Here is a 22,208-nt window from a genome sequence, read left to right as displayed (position 1 = left end):
TTCGGATATTTCGATGGCGCAAGCCTCGAGAAACTGCATGACAGTGCGGCAAATCTCCTCTCGAAAAAACCGTGATTTAACTCGATTGGCCCTGGCAAAGAATGAATCTGGCGATCGATGGCGTTAATTGATTAATCGATGCCGCACTAGCCGGTCACACTTCACGACCGTCGCGTCTTCATGGATTATCATTTCAAGTTCGTTCCCGTTCTAAATCGCCTTTATTTTGGTGATTTCCGTGCGTTCCGACTTTATAATGAAGTTACGGGTATGATTACGTCCTTAGCAGTGACGATCAGCTAGATCGATTCCTTCTGCTTTTTAGGAGATTTGGGCTGCAGGCCTAATCAGTTAAATTAGCGTGCGAACGTTTCCATCGGATCCCGAGTATCGTGGTTACGTAATTTGTGTCATTTTGTTGTCGCCCAGTTCGTTTTCTTCAAGTTCTTCTTTTCTTTATAACCAAACTGAGCAACAAAAGAAAAGTTCCAGATTTCACTCTTGTGTCGCTGTTCTGTCAAGTAATTTCTCTGTAACTACTTCTTTTTGCTGTCATGCACACCTATTGTCTCTGCATTTGGTTTATGTTTCTACGTTAGCGGTCAGTGAAGAACAGATTTGGCTCAGGGCATTAAGTTTTTCAAGCTAACATTCTTCTTTTTTTCTTTTTTCTTTATTATTATTATTATTATTATTATTATTATTATTTTTTTTTTTTGCGGTGGATCGATGTGGAGAATGCTCTTAATTTCTAGCCGGCGGCGCTCTGTGTAACAGCTATGCGTCTTCGCAAGGAGATAAGCTCTTAATTATATCCTAACACTAACTTATTCAAACACCCGCGCAGCACAGCCGTTGTGTAACGCGTGGATCCTGTGTAACGCGCAAGTCCTTTTTGTAGGCTTTTGACTCTTGCACTGCGGTGAATTACACCGTCTTAGCATCTCAGAAGTCTCTCCCTCACTCTCTTAAGGCGGCGTGAAATTGGGCAACCTAATCTTCGCGTAGCGCGCAGTTAACGATAGACAGTTAAAGTGCGGTTGGCAGTAGGGCTTTTGAGAAGTTTATTATTCGAAACAGTGTACGTCGTTCCGTAGGGATTTGGGATAAAGGTCTTTAGAAATGGCGACTCGATTACTCTCAACGCCCAGGAGAAATCGCGGCTGCAGTGGGCGGTGAAGTAATTAAGGCTAGTGCGCTAAGCAAATAAATAAGTAAATAAATAAATAAATAAATAAGCAGTCAATTCAAGTATACGTGAAGTATAGTGAAGTAAATGAAATAACAATAATTATCGGGGTTTTGCTTCCCAAAACCACGATTATGATTGTGCGTGGCGCCTTAGTGGAGGGCTCCGGAAATTTCGAACACCTGGGGTTCTTTAACGTGCACGTAAATCTAAGCACACGGGCCTCCAGCATTTTGCCTCCATCCAAAGGCGGCCGCCGTGGCCGGGATTCTATCCCGCGACCTTCCAGTCAGAAGTCGAGCACCGTAACCACTAGACACCGCGGCTACTAGTACACAAGGAATTTCAGGAACTCGTGGGGAAAAAAAATGATAGAGCAGTATGTGAATGTACTTCAGGCAGTGTAAGGTAACAAGGGAAGGCTCTGATTATCACTGGAGCAAGTAATCTGCACGCAGGTTCATTTCCTGCGCTTGTTTTATTCAATTCATCCGTGCATAGATCATGCTCCGAACAACTGCTTTCTACCCGAGTCTGACCCGTCACTTTCCCAGGCCCCTGCTAGCTCCTTCGTCATCTGTATCCTCCAGCGAATGAAGAAGCCTAGCGAAAGTATGCTTCTTTTAATCTGTTCCTTGCACTAAACGTTTCCGACTAGCAACGTTAAGTACATTTTCTCGTACGATGTGTTAAGGCGTGGCGCTGCGGTCCACTGCTGCGTAGGCGCGGGCCAGATTTTCTTCGGGCCCGATTATTTCGTGGAATTGTCGAGGAACTTACGTGTTTTCTTTGTTGTTCTCTCGTGTCTTGGTTTCGCGTTGAGCTGCCACCGTGTTCATAGTTTGATCTTCAAAGCTTACGGGGCGATTCAGTGAAGATGTTTAGTTTGCCGTGTGCGTGTTCTTTGAATTAGTAATTTCTATGTTGATGCGCATGCGTATGACCTTTATATTAAGGGAGGATTACCTTGCCGTGAACAAATTGTCATGTTTTTCAATAGAGGGCTCCATATGTTGCTCTGCACATGTTAACATTTCATTTAGATAGCTTTAGCTTGCCGTGCGCAGACTGGAAGGTAGAAAAGGACGCGCGTGCGCAGTACACACTCTCCAAGTTAGCCGCGAAGCCGCCAGAAGGCGCAGCGACGCAGTTTGGCGTGCACTTCCGTGCGATCTTTAGAATCTTTGCTCGCGACTGCACACGCTTCATCGTGAAGGCATACCGCTCGGAAGGCGCGTGCCTGCTTCCCTATGGAAACTGGATCTCTTGTTTGCGGCGCGGACTCATCTGGACCCTCTTCGAGGCCGCGATTTACTTCAGCCCGCACCGCATTCTGGCTTTCTCGCCGCGACCTTGCGCTTTATTGCGCTCGTACTCGGGGCTCCGTTGCAAAAAAGGAACGACCGTTTTTTCGGCGAATTCGCGGGCGATCCGTTGCCGGCCTCGCGCTTCGGCATGCTGCGCTCTGCGATTCTATAGCATATCCTAGAGCTTTATTGCTGCTTCTGTAGTGGTGATCCTTCATTGGTCTCTGCATTTTTTTCGTTTTTGTTGCCCGTATAGGGTCTTATGTTAGAAGAAAGAACCTAGGCCGTCGTTGTAATGTGAGAGCGCGAAACGAGGCGTTTAGAAAGCATCGCTCACGCGGGAATACGTGCCTCGCGCTCGCTTGGTACCTGATGCTGAAGATGAAATTTCAGTCTAGCCTGGTTTAAGGAAATGTACCGTGGTTTCTGGGATAACGGTTTATACGAAGGCCGCACCCCATACGCGATGGGAAAGCGCCCACGGAGCGGTCGTGTGAGGCTGATTGTGGCGACGAAGTACGCAATGGCGACGACCGTGTTTTAATTATATGCTACTGTACCAGCAACTAAGTAGCAGCTAGTATCTTGCTCCGGCTGGCGCTATCGCGCCGCATGTGTTTATCATCTGCCAGTCATGCCTGGCACTCGGAACACACACACGATTGCACGCTGTCCGCGTTTCTTTCCTTCGCGATAGTACTTTAACACTGGCCTGTAGGTGTCATATATATCCTTTACTTACCAGCTTGTATTGGACTCTTCGCGTCTCACTGTTTGCCACATCGAGGTTGTACTGCCGTATGGACAAGCCAGACATCTACTGCACATCGCGATGCCATGATTCTCGATAACTGCGGTCTAGACGTGCTCTAACACTAGTTTACATGGGAGGCAACAGTATTCTGGGAACGTACCGGCACTGGCTCCGTTTACTATCTGCTTGGCGAGATGGAGCTGCGTTGTGTGCCCCTTGCTTCCCGAGAAACGGAACGGCACCACCACCATCGCTCGCCGCCACGATCGCGTTGCGCGCGACGCACGCGTGACGAGATGCACGTTGCCGAAGCTGCAGGTGGATGCTGCAGCGTTTCGTTTCGCTTTATTAAAAAAAAAAAAAGTCTTCATCCCCCCTTTCACAGGCGCTCATGTAAGGTATGCCGCGCTGCAGCTCTGAAGTTGCAGTGGGGGTCTGGCTCCTCGCAGTCACGATTCGGCACTTGCAAGCTCACTGGCCGGTGGTGGTGGTGGGGATGAGTGCCAGTCCAGAAACGGGCGTCATGGAAACGGGGAGGACGGATAGTTGTGCGTGCGTGATTTTTTCGATGGGGCGTGTGGGGTGGCGGGGGCTGTCTTGGGGGGCTACGTGGGGTGAGGGGGACTCGTGCCGGGAGATAGATGACGGGGCGAAAAAAATAAACCTGCGCAAGAGGATGGGTGAGCATGCAGGGAGGTTCTAACGGAGAATGCTATCTTGAGGCGAACATAGCGCTGGCTGGAAAGAGGATTGAGAGGGCGAGAGGCAGAGTGGAGGACAGGTTTTTGGCGGGAACAGGAAAGCATCCACGACATTCGTCATGTCAGGTGCATTGCTCTTGTCTAAAAGCAAAGTGGCTAGCCTCCCCCACATTCGCGCTCTTTGAATTGCTTGTAGCTTGTTGCGTCCGTATCTGAGTAGCGCGTTCCTTTCTAACAGCGAGTGGGCCTTTCTTTTTTTTTCATTTTTACGCATATACTTTTTTAGCCCTTTGAAACTTGGCTCTTGGTTTTTCCTCAAACGTCGTTTTCACAGTTCGTGAGGGTGGTCTTCTTGGGGGTGGAGATGGCGGGGGCGGGGGGGGGGTGATTGCGTTGATAGCGTGGGCGGAGTGCAAACCGACCGAAAGGTTGTGAGGTTCTGCGTGTGGGAGGAACAAAAGGTAGTGCTAACACTTTAAAAAAGAACATAAAGATGGGACGCGGCAAAAACGTTGTGCGCCCCTTTGTAATCGCTCGCTACGGAATTTAATGAGCGACTGTGCCTCGGAAAGAATCTAACGTTGCCCTTAATTGGCGCGTTGTCGTCGGCGTACGGTTAAGTCAGTTGACGTTATAAATTCGTTATCCGCCGTGATTAAGCTCCGGATTCCATTTCCTGGAAAACGGTATTCATGAAACGTTATATGCGCAGGGTTTTATCTATCGTTCAGCGGTACCTGTTGTTCATGGCGCCCGCCCTGTCTATGTGTGTTTGCTCGTCATCGTTTTGTCGCAGTTGCATAACTGTACCAACCCCCACACGGTTAAAGCTGCTTTCCGCTGTGTGTGTGTGTGTGTGTGTGTGTGTGTGTGTGTGTGTGTGTGTGTGTGTGTGTGTGTGTGTGTGTGTGTGTGTGTGTGTGTGTGTGTGTGTGTGTGTAAGAGAGAGAGAGAGAGACAGAGTGAGGCAGTGTGTTGAAGCGACTGTTCCTGGAGGCTTTGGAATTGCATCCGAAATAACCGTGCTTATGAGAACTAACAGACAATAATGCCAAGGAAAGTATAGGGGATGTTTTTAGTAATAAATGTAAAGTAATTGTAATTTATTACTAAAAACATCCCCCATACTTTCCTTGGCATTATTGTCTGTTAGTTCTCATTAATATTGTGTATAACAAAGAAAACGAGCCCTTGAAATTAACACTTCTTTCCTTCGTGCTTATTTATGTCACTGGGCTGTCCGCTGTTTTCGCGCATTGCGTAGTCAGTTCCGACGACTGTTGCGTCATAAAAGGAAAGCAATGTCAGTCATGCGCGCTTTACTTCGCATCGTTGAGAACGGTTTGTATCTTTGTCGTCCTTGATTTATTCCTCTCTCTGCCAAGTGGCTATATATATATATATATATATATATATATGTATATATATATATTGCGAAATGAAAACCGGCTTGGGCCCGTTGTCTAGCGTTTCCGTGATACAGCGCTGTGCCTTTGTGTTGGCGAACCACTTATGAAAATGAACGTGCCACTCTTCAACAGCATAAATGTTTGATAATCTGAAACCCAACTTGGGCTAACGTAACGTCAGTAGTTACTCTTATGCAACGTACGTGTGGGCAAGTTCTGGTCCTCGACGTGCTAGAATCGCGTGAGCTCCTTCCGTGTTGCTAGTATAGACCAGATTTTTCTTAGCCTCGTAGCGCGAGTGTCAGCCGCGCCGCTACTCTCGACACCAGGCGCCGCCTGGTGGTGCAGACGACGCGGGGGCTGCTGAAGGCGGAAGGTGATAGCCGTGCTTGCGTCGCGTGTGCGCTTGTGTTAGTGCTTTCAGAGCTGTTAGAAAGTAGGGGTCTCAGCTGCTTGCTTGCCACATACTCTGAACGGCAGTGCAGTGTATAAAAATTCGTCGGGGTGGCACCGCGCCGTCGTTGGGTGTCCGAACAACGAGCGAAAAAGGAAGCGGCTGATGCAACAGACCTGCGACATTCACGGGAACTCGAGCGGCTTGTGTTTGTGCTCAGGAGGCTATATTTTCTACCTATTCAAACGGCTGCACTGCAAGTACATGGGTTAAAACAGGACCACCTGCTGGATGAAAAAAAAAATTAACTGAATTACTAGAACGGCAACGACGAATCTTAAAATGAGAAAGACAGTATCCATGCGCCTCACCAGATATTTTCAAACTGCGAAGCGAACTAACAAATGTTTCTCAATTTTGCCTGAAAACTTACAGGCGCCACCGCAGCTGCAGACTGGAGGCAAGCTTCAGTTACTAAAAAGTTTCAGCGCGCGGGTGTGTAAGCTTGCTTCCCAAATCCAAAATGCGGCCACCTTGGCTATAAATTTGTTCAAAAAGGCACAGGTAAACCTCGATGTAACGAACTGTTTCACTTTTGCAACTCCATGTTCATAGAACATATTTATTTTGAACCTCATAGCCGCGAGGCGTATCTACACGTGGTCTCATAACAACGAAATTTTACTGTGATAGCAAAGGAAGGCCAAAGCGATAAATCCTGATCTGGCTCAATCGTGATCGAAAGTGCCCGTATGACAGGCAGGGGCGATACTTCAATTGTAATTAAGTATATCCTGACCGAGGCATGTCGCGATAGAATATCCACGCGTGTGCGCCGCTCGGTCAGGATTGAACTTAATTAATATCGGACTCAAACATAATCTTCGTCGGTTTTGATCGTGATTCAAAGCACCTGTGCGATGGGGGGCTTTTGCAGACTCTGCTCTTTAGCACAGAGGTTGGGGGCCCGCATGCGCGCTGCGTCTAGCTTTGCTACAAGAGGCTTCGGACATATACGCCAGACCATGCTTTCGCAGTAATCTCGCTTGGACATCGCACGTAATTTCAGCTACAGCATTCTGCGTTAAAAACTGACATAATCGCCAAATTAAATTCATCCGTTGAATTTTGCGAGAGAGCACAAAACAGCCATCGAGCAGCACAAAGTCGGACGGTAGCGCGGCACGAAAATATCTGTCGCTGCTGCCTTTCAGAAAAAAAAAGAAGATACATCTTACTAGGTTTCATCTGGCCATTAGCATACGCAAATACGTAACTTTAAAATGTTTCTTGATATGATACAGTTCTAAAAGAAAAGAAAAGGAATGGACAACTGCATGGTGTCGCAACTATTCAAACCTTCGTACGATGTTGCTGAACGTTCTCGCGATGTTCGACAAGCTCCCTGGCACAATTCCACTGTTCGAAAATGTAGTTGCATGAAAGAAGATGCACATCCTCTGACATTCAGAGTAGTCTGAGCGGCTGCAGCGCTTGCGAATCTGCCATCGCCCACCACTGAGAGCCACAAACGTGGTGCGCCGTGTTGTGCGCCAGCGCGTTTCAGCAGCCCCCAAGCAAATGCTCGCACCGCGGCGCCTCGGTCGGCCAAACATGGCGGCCCCCTACGAGCGCTGGAAATTCTGGTCTATAAGCACCGCCACTTTGCGCTTCAGGAAAATCGTTTCTTTATAGTGCAGTGGTGTAGTAATAGCACTAATCTGCGAACTTGAACAGAGGGAGAGAGCGACTGTGTGTGTGTGTGGGGGGGGGGGGGGGGTGGAGAGGGGATGATATATTGAGGGATATTGAAGGAGCGAGTAATAGACACTTCCCAGTATAAGCCATACCTTGATATTCCTTTTTTTTCAACTCGATTGCATTCGCTCGCTCGTCGATCAGTGTCGAGCAGTTCTTCCGTGCATGTTCGTGCAATTCGGTTACTATATATATAGGACGTGCCTTGTTTGACGTATGCAACGCGCGTTCCCTCGCATTGAAGGAGAGAAGAGCACGCCATCTTGTTATATACCGCGAAACAAAACACGTACGTATCGTCGGTGGCGTAATTCCGGAGAGAGAGTGCTCGCATGTGCGCAGGCCTTGTCATGCTCGTAACGGTCACTGCCTAATAACCGCGCGTCCGTATGTGGACCGTAGTAAGGCCTTGTCGAAACGCTTACCGGAGTCAGTGTTTCGACAAGCGGCCTAGTCTTCCGGTGGTTGCTGCCTTTCCACCAAAAAGACACGAGCGGTTTTGGAAACGTTGGCTCCAGCTCCCCGTGGTCGAGATTTTTATTTTTTTTTTCGTTTCTACGAAGTGGTTCTTGAAGGAAGAAGAAGATTGCAGACGTCGTGATCCTTACGGTGGCAACTCTCAGCCTTCCCATTTCCTTTCATTGCCCTTGTATATGTGAAAACGCACGAATATGCGTGTTTTCACATGCAGAAAAAGAAAAAAAAAAGAATGACAATAATTTTCCCATCGACGACACGTCTGTGTTGTTATGCACGTTTTGCGGCGCCCAAGAGACTCCCCGCTGCCTCCATATCGGACGCCTTTCTCATCCCTGCCATAAGAACGTGTGTTCCGAAGGTATTGGCTCAAAGCCTTATGCTTCTATCGATAAACAAAATAAACATAAGGGAAACAAGGTTGATGGAAAGTGCCTTTAGAAAGCGAAAGCGCGTCGCCACGGCGCCGGCTCTTTTCAATCCTTATCCCTATCGCTGTCCGTAAACAAGACCCGTATACGAAGCTCGCCCTTTTTTCTCAAAAAGCTCGCTTTTTCTCCCGACACAAACGCAGCAGTGTATGCCTGTCTGTCAAACGGGGCATCTCGGCGCCCGGTCTAGGAAAGGAGTGCGTGGCTGCGACCGATACGACGCATTGCTGCTTGTTTTTGTTGCTTTCGAAGCCATTGTTGCTGTTTTTGTTGTTGCTCATGGGGCGATGCCCGTTGTGAATGCGCTCAAGCTGGGCTCGCTCTCCGTGTGTATGCATGCGTGAAGCCCTAGCTGCGTGCGTGAAGGAACGGTGCGCTTAGCTGGTCGGTTGGCCAAGGTAAAACGCGACGGGGAGTCAGCGCCCTCGCCCGGTCGTGGCTTATCTTCCCGTGGCGCCGGTTATTAGACGAGGGAAGGTGGGGGGGGGGGGGGGGGGGTGAGAGAAACAAAGAAAAGAAAGAAAAAAATTGAAAGAGAAAGTGAAAAGCCTCGGGAGACGAGGTAACCCAAACCGCGTCACATGGTGGCGGGGACGGCAGGTATCGTGGTCGCAATTGCTTGGTATTGTCGAAGAGCCAGACTTTCGAGGAGAAAAAGACAAACAAACAAACAAGAAGGGCGTTAAAGGTGTTTATATATACGAGCGTATATCTTAGCAAACTTCTGCTGTTATCCATCTGCAGTGGCGAACCTGAATTGCCGTATGTGTTTATACTCGCGGACAACTTTTCTTGGCAATGAAGGGAAGGCTAGAGAGCCGAACTACGCGTGTGCTACCGCTGAAGATTACAGTCCCACAATTGGGTCCGTGTTTTCTGCGTGAGAATAAAAAAAAAAGAAAAACATTACTTTATTTTCTACGGGGCTCTGTTTCAAAAGAGGGTCAGCACGAACCAAAGAGATATTTATATTTGTTTTGCTTTATGCGGTGTCATTTCGCGTTTTTGCACCTGTGAAAACGTCGCACCTTTTACGTGCACCTCACACTCAAAATGGCGTCTTCGTCTTCGGGTGAGCGCTTGTCACCCTCCAGCTTTTCCGACGACTCGCCGAGGGAGCTTGTGACGAATTTCACTAACAAACGGCTGTGTAAGCCTGTGACGGCCGCTCGAATAATCAAATGGCCGTCACAGGAGGTACGGAAGGTTCACAAACCAAAACTAAATTCGAAACGCGCGCCGAACCGGACTACTTCGTGGAGCAGTACATGTGCAGTAGCTCCGCCCCCGTAGCCTTTCCTTCATTGCCAAGAAAAGTTGTCCGCGAGTATAGTTGCATCGCCCGCAACGGTGTATTAAGGCTGGCGAAGCGATGACTCGTGCACTGCGAACCACTTTGCACCCATTAAGCGACTCCAAGCAAGCAAAATACCCTTTTGCGTAAAAAGAATTTTAAGAAAAATGGGAGTATAAGGTTGTTTTGTTTGCTTAAATAGTCTTTTGGTTTGCGTAAGGAAAATGTTTTACCTAAAACACCCTTTATAGGAGCCAAGTGTGATATGGGTCGGAACACCTGTGGCCCATGCGACATAGTGCCAGCTGACAATTGAAACTCGCTAATTAAGAAGGCGTTGAATATCTGATGGATTTACATTAACAGATCTGCCGGTTTTAGGGATATCTGCAAGCACACCGTAAATTTTCGCGTATTCTGTGAATAGAATATTCCGCGAATAGAAGTCCTAATAAAGCTCTCTCGCGTGTCTGCTTCTACGCATGCCTTGGAATATATCATTCTCGTTGACTATTCAGATGTACTTGTGAAGCTTTCGAACGATTTGAGCGGTCGCATGTTCGCGTGCGGTTTGTCAGTCGCCAGTTCATTTTACTGTCGTGCGAATCTGCGTTCGCGTGGGTTTCGATTTTTCGTTGCCCCGGAACGACCTTATACACTAAATGGGGACTGGCCTCATCTCGCGGTGGGCAGCTGCACTTCCATCGATCGCTTGCGTGATTCTCTGTCGTTTATTTCGTGGCTTCCGTATCTCTCCCTTTCCACCCTTTTTTCCCTCGTCTTGCCTGCGTGCCCTGTTTTATGCGCCATGCGAAAACAAAACGGCGCACTTAGGCCCTCATACAGTGTTGGTATAGGTGGTACGTGGTACGTTTACCATGGTGCTGATATACCTCATACCAGCACATTAGGCCAGCTCGTGCTGGTGTAGGTCGCGTCGTTATACCGAGATTGTTGCTCCATTAGCGCAGTTCGTTCCTTGCTGTTCTTTTTTTATTTATTTAAAGCTGAAAGCCTTAGGCCTGTTTCACATGCGAGCGACCGAGCGGCGGGGCCCGCAGCGATCGAGCGGCAGCAGGACGCTCGGACGCGGCTTCGTTTCACATGCACCGCTTTTGCGCGGCGCGCGCCTCTGCGATGCGCAGTGATGGTTGTGGGAAGCGCCCGTTATCCGCGGGTTTCCTTTCTCCGGGCTCGCTTGTTTTGGTGCGCTTGGGTTGCAAGTTTCACGAGCCTTCTACTTCGGTGATCGATTTTCACGCGCCTAAACCTTGAATGATGAAAATGTGCAGTGTATCAGAGTGCAATTAAACAACTTCAGTAGTCACGTTTATTTCTGTTCCAGCTTTCTTTTTTACCACGCAAGTCATGTTGCACGCCCATACACTTGGCCATGGAAAAGCAAAAGAAAGAATTTGTTTTTGGGGTTTTAAGCTTTCACGGGGCTTTCGGTGGCTTTTGCTCTCGAATGCCGCAAGGCGTTGGTGCGCCGTATGGGCCGGCAACCGGATGCAAGCGGCCCAGTCGACGACATTGTGGGTTTGTGAAGGAGCTCGTCTCTGTTTTCTTTTTTTTTTTTTGCCTATTGACATCCTGCAGTAAAGAGGCGGCGGCATTTGTCGTCTTCGGGGTACGTGACCACTAAAAAAAAAAAAAAAGAAAAAGAAAACAGTAAACTATTCGAACGTGCTGCACCAGATTAGTAAAAAAAAAAAAACTGAAACATCTGCTGCGAACAAGTGCGGAGTGTCGTAGGTTCCCCCTGTCCGGACCTATGTCGGTGTCACGATTACATAAAAATACAAAAGAACAAAATGGCACGTGCAAACGATTTGTCTGCTTTGATGGAAGCGCAGTAAAGAACAACAAAAGGAAAAGAACGGCGTTTTCTACACTGCCAGCTCGTTACAGCAAATGTCGTCTGCTAGGAAACCGAGTCGGAGCGAGTTCCTCCCGGCGCGCGCGGCTGCTCTCGTCTCCATCCCTACAGTCACGTGCCCCCCACGTCACTGCTCCCCCATTGGTTGACCTTGGGCAGACGCTCTAGACGCGCTGCCGCGAGCGAATTTTTCCAAATGGAGCGAACAAGATCGCAGCGTCCTTTGGTCGCCCTTAAAACCTGTTTTTGGGCTTCCGCGATGGCAGCCGCTCCGCTCTTGGAGCAAAATCGCTGCATGTGAAACAGGCTTTAGACGGCTCATCAAACTCAAGAAGTGGTCGTCGGCGTCAACGCGAAGCGATGCAAAAAATCATCACACGTCATAGTCGCTTGGTGAAACTTGGGCCGGTCTAGGAGGCAGTCTTGCAAAACCACGTCACTCGTCGCTTCCACACGTTTGATTCGTATCGTTTGGTTTACTCTTTGGCCACGAGCCACACCTTTCCCCGTAAGGCGTCTCGAACCTCTGTGGGCTGCTTGCTGATGTAAAAATGCAGATGTAGAGGTTGCTCTGTACCATCTTCTCTTTTTCTGCGCGCATTTCCAATAGCAACGAGCTATGCTTCGGCGTTGCAGGGTCGTATATTTCTCACCGGAGTGTGTTACCCCCATCACTAGAAGGTCCTGAGGAGCATTTGCGAGAGTGAACGCAGCCTTCCTCCGACCTCCTTTCTTTGGTCAGCTGTTGAAGCCGCAGATCCCGGAATGCGACCACCTACGGAGGTGAATGTGAAAACTGCATTCCGTGGGATGCGGCGCCTTGTCCCTCAGCCGCTCCTGAAGAAACCCAGTGCTCCCATTTCTAAACGGGCATCGCAGCGGGCGGTGCCCCAGTGTCGTTCTCACCTTTCACACGACAGTGCGACAGTTTAGGACGCATATCTACTGGGACACTATTTTTCCGGTGCTTTCTGGGTGCTCATCGATTTTCGTCGCCACAGGGGAGGCACAGCGCAGCATCGATGTCGGTTACAAAGCGGGTGCGCGTTTGTTGCTCTTCAGAATGCCGCCCGGATATCGTATGCGCGTGCGCACGAAGGAAAGAAGGAAGAAAGGCGAAATGGCCACCGAGCCTTGTCCAGCCGCGCATATGGTAAACTCGGACCTTAGCTTTTATCTGCGGGGGCCTCCGCTGCACTTCCGTTGGCACTCCCTTCCTGAAGCAAGCTGTGCTCGTAGGACTCCCTGCCATGCGGGGGTCGCTTGTTGGCCACAAGGGGCCGCGAGCCGGCCTGCTTTGCCTTGCGGTCGACGGTAGGTTCAACAGGCAAACCGAGGTCATGCAGTAAAAGCGCTCGTTTTTTTTTTTTTGCTCTTTCTTTTTTTTTTTTTAGTTATTCTTATGACTGTGCGCACAGCAGGAAACAGGAGCGTCAGCTGGAAGCGGACACCTGTCGATCTGGGAGTCGGATCTCGGGAAATCTATCTGGGATTCCCTTCACTTTGCTACGTACGCTGTGATGTCCGAGTCGTCTTATATTTCAATGTAGTAGAGCAGTGTACGCAGACGGGTCAAGTGCGCAACCTTGAGACGATCTTCCAGGCTTGTTAAGCGGATCGCCATTACTTTTTAATCATGTGTCTCAGACAACAAGCAATGACAGACGTGTGACACAAACGAACGCATCACAAATTTGTATAAATGCGGTGTCCGCTTGTCTCGGCGCTTGCAACTACTTATCGGGTTGTGCGAGTGGATGTAGCTTCCGCGCGGGTTGCATGGAACTGCGCGGGAAGGTGCATCGAGGCGTTAGGAATACGCCCTCTAGCGTCCGGGACGTGCCTCTTTGGGGATGCGTTCCTTGGGGCAGCTGGAAAAACAAAAAAGTGATGGTCATCGCCGTGGGGGGTTTCCTTTCTCGCCAAATGCGAATAGGCTGGATAGCTTTCGCGGTACTACTGGGACGACAGCAGTCTTGAAGGCCAGAAGAAATAGAAAGTGGGGTGGAAAGGGGGAGGGATATTGGGCGTAGGGGGTACTGGCGCATTGCTTTGTAGAAAAAGGAAGCCCGGGACTGGCTCTTCGGGTGAACGATGGTCGGATCGTTTTCTTTCTTTCTTTCTTTCTTTCTTTCTTTCTTTCTTTCTTTCTTTCTTTCTTTCTTTCTTTCTTTCTTTCTTTCTTTCTTTCTTTTCCCTGCGCCTCTAAAGAAGAAGCACGGCTTCTTCGTTTGCCTACGGTGTTTTCTGGCGTTTTTCGCAGTAAGCAGCGTACTACGCGTCGCCATTGCTTTCAAGGGGCAGCCCTTCGCCCCACTTTCTTTAGGGACCATGCTTTCTTCCCGGGACGCTTGCACGTGTGTCGTGTTTTTGTTTGGGGTTAGAGGATGGGGAGGGAAACGGAGATGGTGTTGCAGCTAGAGGGTGCTGCAGCAGCGCGGGCGTGTTTGTGGCTTGGAGCGAGAGTGGTTTTGTGGGTCGGTGGGGCGACCGTTCGGTGCACCCCGACGGACAAAGGCCTAAGTGTGACGAGGAGGCCGGACGGTGAAATCGGTTCAAGCTCGTTTCGTGGCGATTGTCATCTCTGAAAAGGAACAGGAGAACGAGGGAACGGGCCAACCTTGTCCCACCGGTACCCGGCGTCGTCCTTCGCAGCTTTCTCCTCTCGTTTTTCCTTTCTTCTTCTTCTTTTTTTTTTTTCATTTCTGGAATGGACCTCGGAATCTACGAGTGCTTTTATCGTTTGAGGTAGCTCGCGGGGGACATGCTTTTAAGCTCGAGCCGGCGAAATTTTCCTCAGGCTCGCCGCTAAGTGTAACTCGTTTAATGATACCTGAGAAAACGTCTCGATTGGTGTATTCATTACTCACTGCCTAGGCATCGAGAAAACACTTTCAAGCACTCGCAAGTCGGGCGGCCGAGGAACGTCCCGTGCTCGTGGGCAAACGTTTTTACGCGTCCATTTGTAAAGTGCACATTTTACCTCACCGCTCTACGGCGCGGCGTCGAACAAAGCGGCTGCTTACCTGTGAAGGCCTCTAGCTTGCTCTTTCAGTTTCTGTAAAGGCTTCGAAATGTGCTGTTTTGTCCGTCTATTTTCACGCTTAAAAGCTTTTCTGATCACGTGTCGTCGTTGGACCACCTGCTCATCCTCAGCTTCGTCCTCTGCACATAGCGAAGAAAAAAGGAAATGTTTGCGGCCACCATAATTGCTAGGGTTCGAACCCAGGTACCTTCGGCCGCGGCCAGTTATAAGCGGGCTTTGTGTCTGACTCCCGAGATCGGTGGCTTGTGTGGATGCACAGAGCACGACAAACGCTACCTCAGAGAACGAGGACGGCGTTGTATGCGTCGCAGCTTCGCAAGGAAGTTGTGCTCGGGAAGATGCTGCGTAGACGCAGACCCGATAGTTCGTTGATGCAGGGCGTAGACAGCGCACTGGTTTTTGTTGCAACGTTCGAGTTCGACAGGCAACACCTCTGTGACGAAGGGGGCTGCGCAAAGCGTTTGTCTACTGGAACACCGCTGTTTATCACGACCTGTGATCTATCGAAGTGCCTTCTGTTGTACTTTACCCACCTCAGCGGCCTTGTGGTTATGGTGCTCGACTGCTGACCCGAAGGTCGCGGGATCGAATCCCGGCCACGGCGTTCGCATTTTCGATGGAGGCGAAAATGCTTGAGACCCGTGTACTTAGATTTCCGGAGCCATAGGTCGGCGAAAATTGTGGACCTCACTCAGACTCGCTCATGAAATATATTTTGCCCTTAGAGCTCACTTGGACTCAGCAAAATTTTCCTCAATCGGACTCATTCGGACTCAGACTCAGGCGTACTCAAACTCACCAAAATATTACTACTCACTCGGACTTACTCAGACTCGCGGCTCTGTCTGAGTGAGTCGACTCATGAGTCGGTTAGCATATAATTTGCTTTTTCGACCATGGTGTCAATGCTCTTTAACACCAATATCTCGCGTAATGGGTGCTCTACTTGGCGTCTTTTCATCTCGTACCTTCAAATATGAGTTATCAGTGGTTGCAATCCAGTAAGGACTGTTTTATTGAAAGCGGTGACTCACGCGAGATGTCTTTTTATCAAGATCTTCCTGTGAAAGAGCTTGCGGGGGGGGGGGGGGGGGGGTCAGCGTTTGGTGATGTTACCTTAAATGTTAAGATACGTACACACAAATAAGTTTAATTAAAGGTCCTACGCGTTTTCGGGACAGGCAAAAGGTCCCGCTTAGGTGACGGCCAGGCGTTCTTCAGTCCTGGTGGCTTCCTCGGGCCTCTGGACAGCCTAAAGTTGATCGTCAAGGGCAGAGCTGTGCAACACAGTCCCCCAGCGAACGCGGAGGTGATCGCTAGAGGCTGCATCCCAGAATGTTTCGTTATCCCTCGACATTCCCATAGCGCGCGCTCCAGAGGGTGGCTCTAGAGAACCACAGTTCTTGCATATGTCTGGGTAAATGAGGTGTGAGGTCACCGGGTTCGGATACGCTCTGGTCTGTCGCCAGTCGACAGACTGACTACATTGCGTTTTGCTTAGCTTCACCTAAATAATTTTATGCGTAGCGATTCATGCTGCGGGAGGTATCTTCCCTGGCTGTATTCATATGCTGACTTCGATGTAGCGTATGCTAGCACTAAAGTCCCTAGATTTTTCCCTGTTCTTTGAAAAATCTAGGGACTTTAGCTAGCACTGCTTCATCATTATAGTTTCTGCGCACTCGCGGATTGCCACATTTTCTAGCCACATGCAGCTGCGCTGTAAGATAGAAAAAGAGCGAGTTACAACCGTGCTCTTAGAGTTGCAGCATAAGGTGTCCTAGTCCGCCTGTTCCCTCGGCGGAGGTTTGTCAGCGAGGGCAGGGCACTGACGCCTCTCGAATGCGGTGAATAGAAACCGTACGCCTGCTCAGCTGCCGTTGTTGTTATTTGCGCGCGACGAACACAGCGCGCGCTAACGACAAAAAAAAAAAAAAGCGTAGTAATATATGGCGAAAACGCGTGCGGCTATCATCGTAGGGCTTCGTTGCACTGCTGAGTATTCTGCGGCGAAGTAGCAAAAGCGTAGTCTGGTTGCAGCGTGACGTCGACAGGCCGATATGACATGCTCAGAGTGCGCCTGAAATCATGGGCTTACTATTTTACAATACCAAAATCACCACGCTTGCCGCGAGAAGACGCTTGGTAAGCGAGAAAACGCGCAAAAAGAAAGTAGGAGTGGCAATGTCACCTTGAACTTCCCGCACCAATTGCAATGTCGTCACTGATTTTGACGGCGTCCACTAGGAGGACCCTATACGTCATTCCTAATAGCTAAAAACTCACGTATATTGCCGTCTGATGGAGCAGACTTAACATACCACGTTTCAGGAAATCTCCTGTAGCCAATGTTGCCAAAGTACGAACAAAAAAATCTTCAAAATTCGCGATGTCACGTGCGGAGATTTCGGCGCGAAATTTGAAAATTAAATTTTGACCTTCATTTTCTCCTACATTAATAAACCTATGATGGTAAAATTAACTACAGTAGAGTTCTCACAGTACAATTTATCCGTCTAAACTGATTCATTGTTTCGCTTAAGTGTCCCTTTAATCCCTCGCAATGCGACAACCGTGGCTGCCATTCAAAACTGGCCGCTGAGCGACCACGGCGGGTGCGCGCACCTTGGGTTCTGGTTTTTCGAACACGTCAAAGGCGTACGCATTCTGTAGAACGGGACGCCGTTCGTGCGAAAGTCCCATTCTGGACCATCCTTTCTTGTATCCGACACCACCGCACTCTATTCATAACTGTCACTCTCCCTCTATTTCTCGATTTCTTTGTGGAACACGGGCCGCTCCCCCATGCTCTCTTTCTTCGCTTGAGCCGCGCTGAGCCGCTTTGAACACCCAATACATTTGGCTGCACGACGCTCTTCAAGGCGCTTAGGTGCTGCGCGCGCACGAGCAACGCATGCGCAGCCGCCTGCGGCGCCTCGTGCGCTAACCTTCGTTACCGCTTTGTCCTATTCATCCCATTTGTGTCCATACCGTAGCATCCAGCGTATATATGGACAGACGGTACGTTTTTCCGTGCGATACGACGTCCGACACGGCGGTGGGGAAACCGGAATGGTGACCTTTCATAGCATCGGACGGACAGCCACCATTCCCTCTCTTTTAGGCTTTATTAGGAGTGAAGTCGTAGACCTTTTCTTTAGAGTAGGAGCTTTACGTTAGATGATTGATGATTGAAAACATTTATTGAAAACAATAGAGAGGTGCAGCCCTTAAAGGGACACTAAAGGCAAATATTAAGTCGACGTTGATTGCTGAAATAGCGATCCAGAAACCTCGTAGCGTTGCTTTTGTGCCAAGGAAGTGCTTATTTTGAAATAAAATCACGTTTTTAGTGGTCCGCATCGCGTTAGCGCGCTTCAAATCTCCCGCCTGAAAATACGACTCTCATACGTCACTGCTGCCGTGCCCAACGTTGCCCGCTTTTACTGCGCGGCCGCCGACACTAGTAGCAGCCGAGCGGAAGTAGCGGGACCCACAGTAGCAACAACGGCGCTGCGGCAAAGACTTGCTCGGATGGGCACATTGAAAGCCGTCACCAAGTTGCGGTTGGTCTCGTAATCCTCAGTACGAAAGTGCAGCGAGCACACACGCAGACTGTTCAGCACACTGGCGCAATGGCATGACACTAAGCCACTTCGAGCGTAAGCGTTCATTCCGCCGCACCCAGTGAAAAGACACACCGGTTTCCTTGCTGCAGCACTGGCGTTGTGCACCATTCGGGCATCCGGCAATATGACACGCATGCGGCATTTTGTCGAACTTTCTGTCAGAGCGACTTTCACGAGCGCGCAAAACACGCACGGCAGTACGCGATCCCGAAACTACCACTGAGACGGGCGAGGCACAGCTCGGCGAAAACGGAACCTTTGAACCACGCGCGCCGTTCCCCATCGCAACGCCACGGAGGTTTTGTTTTCCATGAATCAAGCGGAAACGAACAAACAGCATTTTATTACGTCTTTTGATGCTCGGAATGTTCTTTTTTTACTGCTGCTAGTTTGATTACTAGTGATTTATTGTAGGCCGACTTCCCTACGTCATCGGGATCACTTCGAAAATGTCCCACTCGTGGCGCTCATCATGTGATACATTTAGCTTAATTTCTCGGTAAGTAGGGCACTGCTGTTGATAATATTGCCGTTTTAGAAGTTGTCATACATTGGGATTTCACTCTGACATAAATTGTTATTTGCCTTTAGTGTCCCTTTAAGGCACTCCGCAATGGGTGGAGTCCTTATTTTACGTTAGAAGAGAGCATACGAGATTTCTGGTGTTCGCTCCTGCGAGCCATTCTTGCTCGTTTTATTAAGGCGGAAGCCTTAGATGCCTCACCGAACGCGAAATGTGACCGTCGGCGTCAGCACGAGTGATGCTAAGAAATCACGAGATAACGTGATATATGTCGCCCAAATTTGTAACGTCGTCGTGACGTCACATGATGACGTCATCGCTCGGTCGGAATTGTGCCGATCACGGAGGCACTGCAAAACCACGTGAGGTGCAGAAAGCTTCCCATTCACCCGATCCCGGAGGCAGCGCGATACCACGTTGGGTGCGGAAAGCATTCGGGCGGGATCAATGCAATCGACTGAGAAGAAAAAGAAGACGGCTTTCGCCTTCCAGTCTCCTTAGGCAAATGCGTGTGGGACCGTGTGACATTTAGTGAAAATAATTTCCTCGTGCATATTGCAGCAACGTTCTGCATTGTTCTGTTATCCTATAACGCAACTGCTATAACGACTTCGGTTCAGTAAATTCATTTCGTGGCTTTTGTCTCTCACTAACTGTGCACCCCTGAATACTCCTATCCGTTTTGGAAGCCCGTGGACCGTGATGCGCGGAGGCGCACGTGCAGGAGGATCCAGCTTCTTCTGGAGCGAGAGCGGCAGTGGGCACAGCGCCGCTCCTTTTTCACCGAGTGTTAAGGCGATCGATCGATACGGTTTTCGCCCGCCTTTTCATATGCTGTCTGGCACGCGTTTCGCAAGACGAACCCGCGTGCGTTTCTCTTCATATTCGGGCGTCACGTTTGAACGCGCGTGAACCCCTCGCTTAGTAAAAGCACCGCTCCTCTTTTAGCGCCCCTGTCGAAGTCACGGGCATTGGAAGCCATAGAACAAAGTCTTGCAGACAAGCCACAGAACAATGGAAGGCACGCTGGCGCGAACAGCTCTTGGCTGCTTCTGTGCGCGTTTGCTCTCTTTGATCTACGATGCTCAGTGTGTGTGTGTGTGTGTGTGTGTGTGTGTGTGTGTGTGTGTGTGTGTGTGTGTGTGTGTGTGTGTGTGTGTGAGAGAGAGAGAGAGAGAGAGACAAAGAACTGAAGTATTCCAGCACGTCACGATTATGCAAAAAGAGGAGAAACGCTCAAGACAACAAAGGCTGCACTTGTTACTGAAGTTTATTTTACTAAACGAAGGTAGTCTCTTTACGCATGCGCGGCGGTGTTTTAGAGAATAGCTTCTTTCAGTGAACTTCAGTTGTCAGTCGAGCCTTTGTCTTGTGCTCGCGTCGTAACGTGCTGGAACCCTTCACTTAGTCATCGTGTACCAACTGACTCAGAAAATCACCCTGCTATGTATGTATGTATGTATGTATGTATGTATGTATGTATGTATGTATGTATGTATGTATGTATGTATGTATGTATGTATGTATGTATGTATGTACACGTGCGTACGTACGTCCGAGCGAGCTAGCGAGCCTTGTATAGGATGGAACGCCCACGTAAACTACGTCGACCGAGAAAACAGTCGGCAAGAAGACATATCCTTCACTTGCAACACTTAACGTCAAAGAAACCGGGCATCTGAGTTTGACGGGAGACATTTTGTCATCAGACGTGCTTGTCGCACTGCGCGGGTGATGTCGCAACAGCGCTGTCATGCCTTCGCAAGCTTTTGCTGCAGGGACGAAATATATAACAGTTACAATGTCTTGCTATACCGCAATAGGCTGGATTCGCAGAAAATTTCGTGTTTCCCAATCCTTCGTAGACATCCTTCACAAATTTCATCTCGCTTTTTTCTACCTCATATTTGTTCTTCTCCCGCTAGTGAATGGTCAGCGTGTCGCTGGCTATTGCTCACTGGAACGCGATAACGATGTATTGGTGTAGCACTTGATCGGCATCTTTATTTACTTACGCTTTCCCCGTATTTCTTATACGTTCATACGTCATGTCTTATACGTTTATTCGTCCCGAGAAATCGGCAGCGAGCTGGCACAGTGTACCCACAATGATGGTGATGACACTGGGAATATTGGGAGGCATAAGCCATACGTATGATGATGATAATTACATACAGATGAGGAAGATGTGTATAAACAACGCCTACGATACCCTGTATGAATATATTACGCAGCGGTGTCTTGGTCATGACTGCGCTTTTCAACTCCAACTCGTGGCACTCACCCGAAAACCAAGATTGAACGTCACGACCATCCTCCTAAGGGACGTACGCTAAGGTAGCGTATAGAAATGCTGCTTTGAGTATTGCGAAGTTTTGATTTGATGGCATTGCGTGCTTTCAGTTTCTGCGAAGAACAAAGGAGCGTCCGCTAACGCCGCTGGGATTGTGGTTGGTGGGAGAGAGAGAGGCCTTGACTGCGAGAACGGTGGATAAGATTTGAACTTCAGGAAAGGGCGTAAGATTGAATGGCGGGGGGGGGGGGGGGGGGGGGGGTAGAAGGGGCGGAAGATCCATGGAGGGCCGGGACCACGACTGTACGCAAGAGGTCGGTGCAAATCGCGCTTTCTTATAGCACCCCCCCCCCCCCTCCCGGTCGTTGCGTAATAGGCGTACCTGCGCCCGGTAGCGCGCCCGGTACGCTGCTCGGGCCCCTCCCACTTTTTTTTTTTTTGCGGGGTCGAAATGACCTTCCCGCTGCCCCATGTGTACCCCCCCCCCCCCTCCCCACCTCCCCACTCCGAACACTCGTAACGGGTGCTCCATTCTCGCGGGCAAACTAGGCGTGTATGCTGGAAGAAGTAATGCGTACTGCCGAGATTCGAGATGATTCGTTTTGCCCCCTCGTGTGTAGACGAAGCCGCATTGAACATAAACGACAGGGAGAGAAGGAAAGAAAAGAAGAGCGGAGGGGATTCGGCGTGTACGGAATTGTGGATGGCGGCGTTAAAGGGGGCATTCGGAAGCGGAAGGAACTGGGCCTGTCCGCATGCTATCTGCTCTACGAGGAACACGGAAAGAGTACGAAGGGACGTTAATCCTGCTATACGATCGGGGCAGGAAACGTTGAAAGTTGTGTCAGAAAAACTGTGCGGTGTTCCGGACGTACGGTTTGCGGTCCAACACAGCTTATGCCAATCGCGCGGATATCGTGTGAGCTGCAATCACTGGAATCGGATCTGTACGCTGCGTCGAAGCGGCGGCGCATATTTTGCGTGCTGCTGCAGCGAGCGTCACGTCAGAAAAAATAGGCTCGCCCAATGATGTAAAGGCGAGGTCAGATCAGATACACGTTACCAGAAAATTAACACGCTGTGAACCAGTTTCAGCGTCGTGCTTACGGTCGCTTTCGGTAACT

The sequence above is a fragment of the Rhipicephalus sanguineus genome, chromosome 9 (assembly GCF_013339695.2).
Source record: "Rhipicephalus sanguineus isolate Rsan-2018 chromosome 9, BIME_Rsan_1.4, whole genome shotgun sequence".
Taxonomy (NCBI): Eukaryota; Metazoa; Arthropoda; class Arachnida; order Ixodida; family Ixodidae; genus Rhipicephalus; species Rhipicephalus sanguineus.
This window is presented reverse-complemented; position numbering follows the sequence as displayed.